Raw genomic sequence first — 10249 nt, 5'->3', positions numbered from 1 at the left:
GGGTATTACCTGGCATGCACACTTTGGGTTTACAGTAAAGAATACCTACTTTTTATTAACTGTCCTTTTAGATATATTAGCGACTGTCACACCTGAATTATAACAAAGAAGCACTAGAGAAAATTCAATGTGGGCGGCAAAATTCTTTGAAGAATAACTAGTTATAATTGGGGAGTCTGAACACATTTCAGAGTTGCACGCTTAATATGCAGTATGGTTAATTGCACTGTAATTACAGTGTTTTAGAATGCCATGCTAAGTGTTTAATCCTTTTCAGGTTTGCCCTCCAATCAGTGGTCTGCCTTCATTTTCTAGATTGATGAAGTCTGCCTCAGAGAAGGGGGTAGGTAACAAGATTGTGCTGATGTGGCTAATCAACTAGGAAAGTTGTAAAATGAATCTTTCCTGTCTGGAATTTATATTTAATCATGGTTTTGTACTCTTTATGAATGAGTGTTGATTAGTTAGTTGTAAGAATATGAAAACAATAAGAGCTTTTATTTACGCAGATAAGTTATTCTATAGTCATTATTTGGGTCTGATTGAGTTGATGGGGATATTTACATTACCTCAGCACATAGATCTATTTAGTCTTATTTATAATGTTAATTATATACTGCAAGAGTTACTGCCATGCCCTTATTTATGGTATTTACTATTAGAATTTGTACCTATGGTGATTGTATGGCTCTCCTCTCCTTCACTGGACTGTGCCCCTTTGACAGTTCCATCAGGGAAACCTGATCTTCAGTAGCTAATTCACACTGATTTGATGATACCGAATTCAAGGAAGGCAACTCAATTCTGTTTTAGACAGTTGGTTTAGGGTATACCCGTGAGCTCACTCTTAGTAGTATTTGTAGTAGGCAAATATGCCTTCACATGTTTTTCTAGGGCCTGGAGTTTCCTTTCTCTGCACATTCCCTGCAAACTGCTATTCATTCTTCAAGACCTGCCTTGAAATCCAGTCCCTTGAAGGAATCATTCCCTAATTCCACCAAGGAGAGTTAATCATTTTCTCCTTTAGCTCATTCATTACTGTGTCTGCACATTAATACCGTCACAGCTCCCCCATTACTGTATTGCAAATTATCTTTTGATATGCTTGTGTTCCTTTATTAACAGATTGGTTTGTTTGGGAGCGAAGGACAAATTGTATTCATCTCCCTTATGACCTCAGACTAATAGTGCCCGGTACATAGTAGGTTCCTAACAATTTCTCAACGTTGAATGATGTAGATTATACTTTAAAAACTCTTTTTCATATGTAAAGGCTATTTTTTAGAACAGTTTTAGGCTTACAGCAAAACTGAGAGGAAGCTACAGAGATTTCCCATGTACCTTCTCCCGTAACACATGCAGAGCCCCCTACTTCATTGTCAACATCTGTCACCAGAGTGGTGCATTTGCTACAACTGATAAATGTACGTGACACTATTGTAATCACCCGAAGTCTGTAGTTTATATTAAGGTCCACTCTGGGGGTTTTATGTTACTTGAATTTGGCTGGACAAATGTATGCCATGTATCCATTATTATTATCATACAGTATCTTTCATTGCGCTAGATTTTTTTAAGTGAGATATAATTGACATATACACACACACGCACACACACACATAACGTTACATTAGTTTCAGATGTACATGATTTGGGATTTGTATATATTACAAAATGATTGCCACAAGTCTAGTTAACATCTATTACCATAAACACAAAATTTTATTATTTTAATTTTTATAGAATTATTTTTTATTGAAGTATAATTAACATACAGTGCTATGCTAGTTTCCAGTATACAATATGATGATTCAACAATTCTATACATTTCTGTTCTCATCAAGATATGTGTGCTCCTTGTCCCCTTTATCTATTTCATTCATTTCCCCCCCACCTCCACCTCCCCTCTGGCAACCATCAGTTTGTTCTATGTTTGAGGTTGTTTTGTCTCTTTTTGTTTATTTTCTTTCTTAAATTCCACATAAGTGAAGTCATATGGCATTTGCTTTTTTTTTTACCAACTTATTTTACTTAGCATTATACCCTTCAGGTCCATTCATGTTGTTGCAAATGATAAGATTTTATTCTTTTTTATGAATGAGTAATGTTCCAGTGGTGTGTGTGTGTGTGTGTGTGTGTGTGTGTGTGTACTTTACATCTTTATCCATTCATCCATTCATCTTTGGATGGACACTTGGGATGCCTCCATATCTTAGCCATTGTAAATAATTCTACAATCAATATGGGAGGTGCATATATCTTTTTGAATTAGTGTTTTCATTTTCTTTGGGCAAATATTCATAGTGAAGTTGTTGGATCACAAGGTAATTTTATTTTTAAGTTTTTGAGAAACCTCCATACTGTCTTCTACAATGACTGCACCAATTTGCATTTCCACCAATGGGGCATGAGGGTTCCCTTTTTTTTTTTTTTCACATCCTCACCAATACCTGTTATTTCTTGTGTTTTTGATTTTAGGCATTCTGACATGTGTAAAGTATATCTCATTGTGGTTTTAATTTGCATTTCCCTGATAATTAGTGATCTTGATCATCTTTTCATGTGTCTGTTGGCTATCTAAACATTGTCTTCTTTGGAAACATGTCTATTCAGGTCCTCTGACCATTTAAAAAAAATTTTCTTTTTACATTTATTTATTTTTGAGAGACAGAGTGAGACAAAATGTGGGGGGGGGGGGGGGGGGGCAGAGAGAGAGGGAGACACAGAATCCGAAGCAGGCTCCAGGCTCTGAGCTAGCTGTCAGCACAGAGCCCGATGCGGGGCTCGAACCCACAAACTGTGAGATCATAACCTGAGCCGAAGTTGGACACTTAAATGACTGAGCCACCCAGGTGCCCCATCTGCCCATTTTTTAATGAGATTATTATTATTATTATTACTGGTATTGAGTTGAGGTAAGTTCATTATATATTTTGGGTATTAACACTTTATTGGATATATCATTTGTAAATATCGTCTCCCATTCAGTTGGTTACCTTTTATTTCACTGATGGTTTTCTTCACTGCCAAAGCTTTTTATTTTGGTAAAATAGCAAAAATTTGATTTTGTTTTTGTTCTACTTGCCTGAAGAAATATATCTAGGAAAGTATTTTCAGTAGTCTTGGGTATATATGTAGGAGTGAAATTCTGGATTACATGATAGCTCTCTGTTTAATTTAAGGAGCTGCCAAATTGTTTTTCAAAATGACTACCCTATTTTACATTTCCATTGGCAATGCATGAGGGTTCACACTTCTCCACATTTTCCCCAATGCTTGGTATTCACTGTCTTATTGATTATAGCCATCTTAGTGGGTGTGAAGTGGTATCTCACTGTGATTTTGATTTGCATTTGCTTAGTGACTAATGGTTTTGTGTGCTTTTTCAAATATGCCTATTGGCCATTTTTTTCTTGACTTTTTTTGATGTTCTAATTTATTCTGTTTGGTAATCTGTCCTTATCTACAATTTGATGTCTGTCATTAATTTTGGAAAATTCTCAGTCATGATTACTTCAAATATTTTTATATTGTGCTTTTCTCTTGTTATATTTCAATTACATGTAAATGATACCTCTTGTAATTGTCCCATGGTTTCTGGATATAGTGTTCCTTTTTTTCCTCTCATACTTTCCCCTTTGTTTTTCAGTTTAAGAAATTTCAGGGTGCCTGGATGGCTCAGTCGGTTAAGCGTCTGGCTTCGGCTCAGGTCATGATCTCACGGTTTGTGGGTTTGAGCCCCGCGTTGGGCTCTGTGCTGACAGCTAGCTCAGAGCCTGGAGCTGCTTCAGATTCTGTACCTCCCTTTCTCTGTGGCCCTCCTCTGCTTGCACTGTCTCTCGCTGTCTCTCAAAAATAAAAAAAAAGAAAGAAATTTCAATTGCTCTATCTTCAAGCTCATTGATTCTTTCCTCAGTCATATCCAGTTTGTTCATGAGCCCATTAAAGGCATTCTTCATTTATGTTATAATATTTTTGATTTCTAGCATTTCTTTCTGATTCTTTTTACAGTTTCTGTCTTTCTGCTACATTGCCCATCTGCTCCTGCATGCTGTCTAGTCTTTTCACTAGGTCTCTTATCATAGGAACCATAGTTATTTTACATTTACACTCTGAAATTTCCAACATTCTGCTCTACTTCAGTCTGGTTCTCATGATGTTTTTATGCTGTGCTCTTTGTCCTTTAGTGTGCTTAGTAATTTTTTCTTTAAACCCAGTCAAGATCTATAGGGTAAAAAGAACTGAGGTAAATAGGCCTTTGCTGTGAGATTTTGTTTATCTGGGTGGAGTTAGGCCATCTTCACCGTTTGGTATAGGTATAGATGTCACAGGCTAAATTTTCCTCTGGTGTCCTTGTTTTTGTCTCTTCTATGTCTTTAGATTTCCCTAAAGACTTCTTCTTATGTAGAGTCTGAGATGTGAAATTCTTTCCATTATAATTCTGTTTTTGTAGAAACCATATAGATGTGGTGGTAAAGGCCAGAGGGGAAAGGAAGCATTCCCTGGTCCTATGATTAGATCTCTGTCTTGTGATCAGCCTGTAGCCCTGGGCTGTGATCTTAAAATTACTTCTCAGCCCCGGGGCGCCTGGGTGGCTCAGTTGGTTAAGTGTCTGACTCTTGATTTTGGCTCAGGTTGTGATCTCCTGGTTTATGAATTGGAGCCCTGCATCAGGCACCATGCTGACCCACTGACAGTGCAGAGCCTGCTTGGAATAATTCTCTCTCTGTCCCCCTCTTCTGTCTCTCCTGTGTGTGCACTCTAAACAAACAAACTTAAAAAATTACTTCTCAGTTCCTCTACAGGGGAAAGCTCTAGGGAGCTGGGGTTGGTTGGGTATTTCCTTTACTCCACATTGGAGGCTAGAAGGAGCTGGTGTTGGGTATTTTTCCTTCTCTATGTGGGAGACTAGAGAAGGTGACAGTTGGGTATTTCCATTCTCTTGGTTAGTTAGGCTCTAGTAAAACCTCATTAGGTTAGGCTCTTGTAAAATAGTTTCTTTTAAAGACAGGCCCAATTAAGGATAATAGAATTTTCTAGGCATATTTCAAAATGGCTATCATTGTGGTTGGAAAAGATACTTGATATGATTTCAATCTTAAATTTGTTAAGACTTGTTTTGTGGCTAACATATGACTGATCCTCGAGAATGTTCCAGGTGCATTTGAGAAGAATTTGTATTCTTCTGTACACTGTGTATACTTTGTAAATTCAAGTCCCGTGTCTCCTAACTGATTTTCTGTTTTGTTTCAAGATTTCTTTGGTTATTCTAGGTCCTTTGCATTGCCACATATTTTAGAATTGATTTTCTTTTTTCTTTTTTTTTTTTCCCCCAAGTTCCTGGTCGGTGTCGCTTCTGCCTTCCCTCTCCAAACACACCCCGACCAAGCGCAGCTCATTCCAACAGCCGGCTCTCTACATCCCGCCCCAAACCCGGCTCCTGCACATTCCGTTTCCAGTTCCCTCTTCCTGATTATCATTTTTTAACCAAAAAAAACCTGCTAGGATTTTTATTCAAATTACATTGGCTATAGATAAATTTGACATTTTAGTCATAGTAAATCTTCCGAATCCTGAGGTGCTTGGGTGACTTAGTCAGTTAAGCATCTAACTTCGGATCAGGTCATGATCTCATGGTTCATGAGTTCAAGCTCCGCATTTGGTTCTGTGCTGATGGTGTGGAGCCTGCTTGGGATTCTTTCTCCCTCTCTCTTTGCCGTTTCCCTATTTGCATGCACGCTCTCTCTTTTAAAAATAAATAAAAAAAGCTTCCAGTTCCTCAGCATAGTATGTCTTTGATGTCTCCTTTTTTTTTTTTTTTTTTTTACTTTTCAGTGTACAGGTCTTGAACATTTTGGGGGGCGTGGCTGAAGCTATTAATAAATTATTTGTTATTTTGGATGTTATTGTAAATGAAATCATTTAAACTTTCAGGTCCCGGTTGGTTGTTAATTGCTATTACATAGACATACAATTGATTTTATATGTTGCCCCATACCTTGTGACTTTGGTAAGCTCATTTAGGAGTTTTTTAATAGCTTCTATGACAATTCCATTTTTCTATGTATATAATCATGTCCTTTGTTTTTGTTTTTTTTAAGTTTATCTATTTTGAAAGAAACAGAGACAGCGTGAGTGGGGGAGGGGCAGAGAGGGATGGGGGAGAGGGAATCCCAAGCAGGCTCTGCGATGTCAGTGCAGAGCCCAACGTGGGGCTTGAGCTCACAAATCTGTGAGCTCATGACCCGAGATAAAATGAACAGTTGGATGCTTAACTGACTGAGCTGCCCAGACAGACGCCCCTGCAATCATGCCGTTTGTGAATAAAGACAGTTTCATTTTTTTCCCTAGATTGTATGCATTTTATTTATTTATTTTTCCTGATTGCGCTGGCTAGGATAAGGTTGTTGTTTTTTTTAATGTTTATTTATTTTTGAGAAAGAGACAGAGGTGGGGGGCGGCAGAAAGGGAGGGAGACCCACAGAATCGGAAGCAGGCTCCAGGCTCTGAGCTGTCAGCACAGAGCCTGATGCGGGGCTCAAATTCACAAGCTGTGAGATCATGATCTGACCCAAAGTTGGACATTTAACTGACTGAGCCACCCAGGTGCCCCTAGGATGAGGTTTGGTAAAATTGGTGAGAGTGGACATGTGATCTTAAGGGGTAAAAATATTTTGCCCTTCATCATTACATGTTAGGTGCAGGATTTCTGCACCTTTTACCAGATTGAGGGAAGTGCCCTCCTATTTCTGGTTGCTGAAGTTGCATCCTACCATTAGTATTGAATAGTTTGAATGCTATTTTTTCTGAATCTATTTGAGATGATCATGGAGGATTTTACTTTGAATAAGTTAATATGGTGGGTGGCAGCTGATTTTTAACTTCTCATTTTGGAACAACTGTAGCTTTACAGAAAACTTGTAAAGACAGTAGAGTATCCTGAGAGTTCTTCTATATCCTTCTCATATATCCATAGCCTGCTGGGTACATCCCCACCGTATATTCGCCAAAAATAACAGATTAACACTGACACAGTACCCTTAACCAAACTACAGGCTTTATTTGGATTTTACCAGCTTTTCCACTAATGCTTTTTTTCTGTAACAAGATCCAACCCAGGTTACTGCATTGTTTCATGGCTTAATCCTCTCTAATCTGTGACCATCTGTCTTTCCGTGGTTTCCATAGTCTCAACAGGTATACAAAGTGCTGAGCAGATATTTTGTATGAATGAGTGAATGAACGGATAAATAAATAAATAAAATGTTCCTCAATTTGTGTTTCTCATGTTTTTTCATTATTAGACTGGAATTTTATGGGTTTCACAAAAAATACTGCAGAGGTGAAGTACGTTTCTCACTGCATCCCGTCACTAGAAAAAGATACCAGCATGACTTATCACTGTTGATCTTGATCATCCTTGAGTAGTTGGCTAAAGTGCTGTCTACTAGGTTTGTCCACTATAGTCACCGTTTTTTCCTTTTCTATCTTCTTTCCTTCAGATGAGACTCACTATGTCCAGTGCACACTCAAGGTAAGGAGAATTAAGTTCCACCTCTTAGAGGGGGAAATTTACACATAATAATTCAAATTCTAAAAGGAAGCCTTTTATCCTTCTCCCCCACCAATGTATTTAATCGTTTATTTATGTTAGTATGGACTCATGGATATTTATTTATTCCTTGAGTTAGAATCCCATGCTATTGTTATTTGTCTGGTTGCTCAACTTGTTTCAGCTGTAGCCCCTGAAGGCTCTTTTAGGTTGACTCCTTTTGACACATTCCCTTTTTTCTTTCCTTCTCCTGGAACTTTGAGATGCCCGAGGCTCAAATGGCATTCCTTCTTTTTCAGCCTTAAAACCTGCCATTTCCCCCCAGGACCTCTGACTGCTTTCCTTAAAGAATGGTATTTAGAAAACAAGATCTGGGTGTTGGCTGTCATTGATAACCCGGACGTCATGTGAGGCCTTCTAAGGCCTTCCCAGTGGAGAAAGCTAGGAAATAACTTATGTAGATTAACCCATCTGTAGGCATAAGCTACAGGTGTATATGCCTATATATAGATACACCTAATTACCATACAGATGTTAAAACAGACATGAATTTATATTGATATCCCTGTATTCCAGCATCGACAGGTTCATTCTAGTCTTGCTTATTGGTATAATCAATTCTGATGTAATGCTTGTTTTTTTGAATAGGAGGAATTTGAGCATGATGTACATTTCACATTTTCTTTTGCAGAACTTTATCCCCGAGGAACAGTAGATGAACAGAGAAAACTGCACCCAGCTGAGTCAAGTCATGTTGGACTCCGTAAAACACACACGCACCTCAAATATCCACAGCTACCTTAATTCACTGCATGTATTGTCTGACGAGGTTGTTTTGCTCTTCTTTTGAATTTGTGATTCATTTATTCATTCATTTCATAAACACATCTAAGTGTTCTCGTTCAAAAACAAGCAATGAATGGAAAAGAAAATCTTTAAGTATTGATGAGAAGCTAGAAATAATGAAGTGTTTTAAAGGAAACAAGAGAACATGTGATGTCTCTCTCACAAGCAATAGACATCAAGGAATCCACACTGAGGATTATCCGAGGCCATGTTCTTAAAAGACACCTGTAAGTTCCGTGAAGTCGATAAGAGCAAAGCCTGAAGAATTGGAAGAAATGAAAAGATTGTTGAGTGTATGAATTGAAGACCAAACAGAAAAATTTAGGATAATCTATTCTCATAATCAGAGAGAAAGCATTATTTACAAAAATCTTAGGGCTGGTTTCAAGATTTTAAACACCACTACGATTTTCTTTTCTTTTTTTTAATGTTTATTTATTTTTGAGAGAGACAGAATGTGAGTGGGGGAAGGGCAGGGAGGGAGGGAGACACAGAATCCGAGGCAGGCTCCGAGCTGGCAGCAAAGAGCCCGATGTGGGCCTCGGACCCACAAACCAGCAAGATCATGACCGGAGCCCAAGTCGGCCGCTTAACCGACTGAGCCACGCAGGCACCCCCATCACTATAATTTTGAAAGCCATCAGCTGTCTGTCTGCAAAGAGTTCAGCTGAGAAGGAAAATACAGGCGAGAAAGTAGCAAAAGAATTTCTAACAGTGATAGAGACGTTAATTGAAGAAGAATGCGATGGAGCAAAATTCTAATAGTGACAAAACCAATATCTATTATAAATGCTTTCCTTGAAAGACCTACATCTGCATTGGAAAAACATGCCAAGCATTTTAGACTCTGAAAGAGCTGTGATGCTCAGGGCCACCCGCCAAATCAAGGACAGTGAGCCACACCCATCCATGTATAGTTTAAAACTTGTCCATTTAAAGGGGATTTCAGATAACCATTGTCTCACTCACAATAACGCATAAACTGTGGCCCATATGATGTCATATTAATTTCAGTAGCGTATATTTCTTTTTTGTTATTGTAGCTAATCATTTAACTTGTGTAAAACTATGCTACTGTTTTTGTTAGGTGCTTATCTTTTTTTAAAAAATGTATCACTGACAGTTTTTGAATGTTGTGCCCAACCTCATTTTTTCCCATGAGATGTAAAGTTTTTATTGTGCAGTTTTATACTGTGATGATTTTTAAGAACAGATATGTCATGTTGTAGCAGAATTGACTGTAAGTTCTTTTGCTGACAGTGAGAAACCAATCTCCCAAGATTTACAGTTTACTTATTTATTCAACCCTACTTAGGCACTGAGTAGTTTCAGAATTGCTAACCCAGACCCCAGTTGGAGGGCACATTTGTCAGGTAGGTTAGTGTTTATCTTTAGCCTTACAGTAGCCGGTAAAAATACTGTTATCCAAAGTACTTAGGTCAGTTCTGTTTCCCTCCATCCTTTTTAGTGAGATAATGTCATATATTAGTAATACAGTTAGCTCTTGTACTTTTGATCCATTTTGAGTTAATTTTTATATATCTCAAAATAAGGACCTAACATCATTCTTTTGCATGTAGATCCACTTTCCTTACTACAATTTATTGAAAAGACTGTCCTTTCCCCATTGGTAGTCTTGATATGCCTGTTGAAATCAATTGACCATATATGTGAGGATTTATGTGAGACTCTCTTTTCTTTTTTTCTTTTATTTATTTATTTATTTATTTATTTATTTATTTATTTATTTATTAATAGTTTGTTGTCAAATTGGTTTTCATACAACACCCAGTGCTCTTCCCCACAAGTGCCCTCTTCCATCACCACCACCTCTTTTCCCCCTCCCCCTTC

Source organism: Suricata suricatta, chromosome 2 (genome assembly GCF_006229205.1).
Source record: "Suricata suricatta isolate VVHF042 chromosome 2, meerkat_22Aug2017_6uvM2_HiC, whole genome shotgun sequence".
Classification (NCBI taxonomy): domain Eukaryota; kingdom Metazoa; phylum Chordata; class Mammalia; order Carnivora; family Herpestidae; genus Suricata; species Suricata suricatta.
This window is presented reverse-complemented; position numbering follows the sequence as displayed.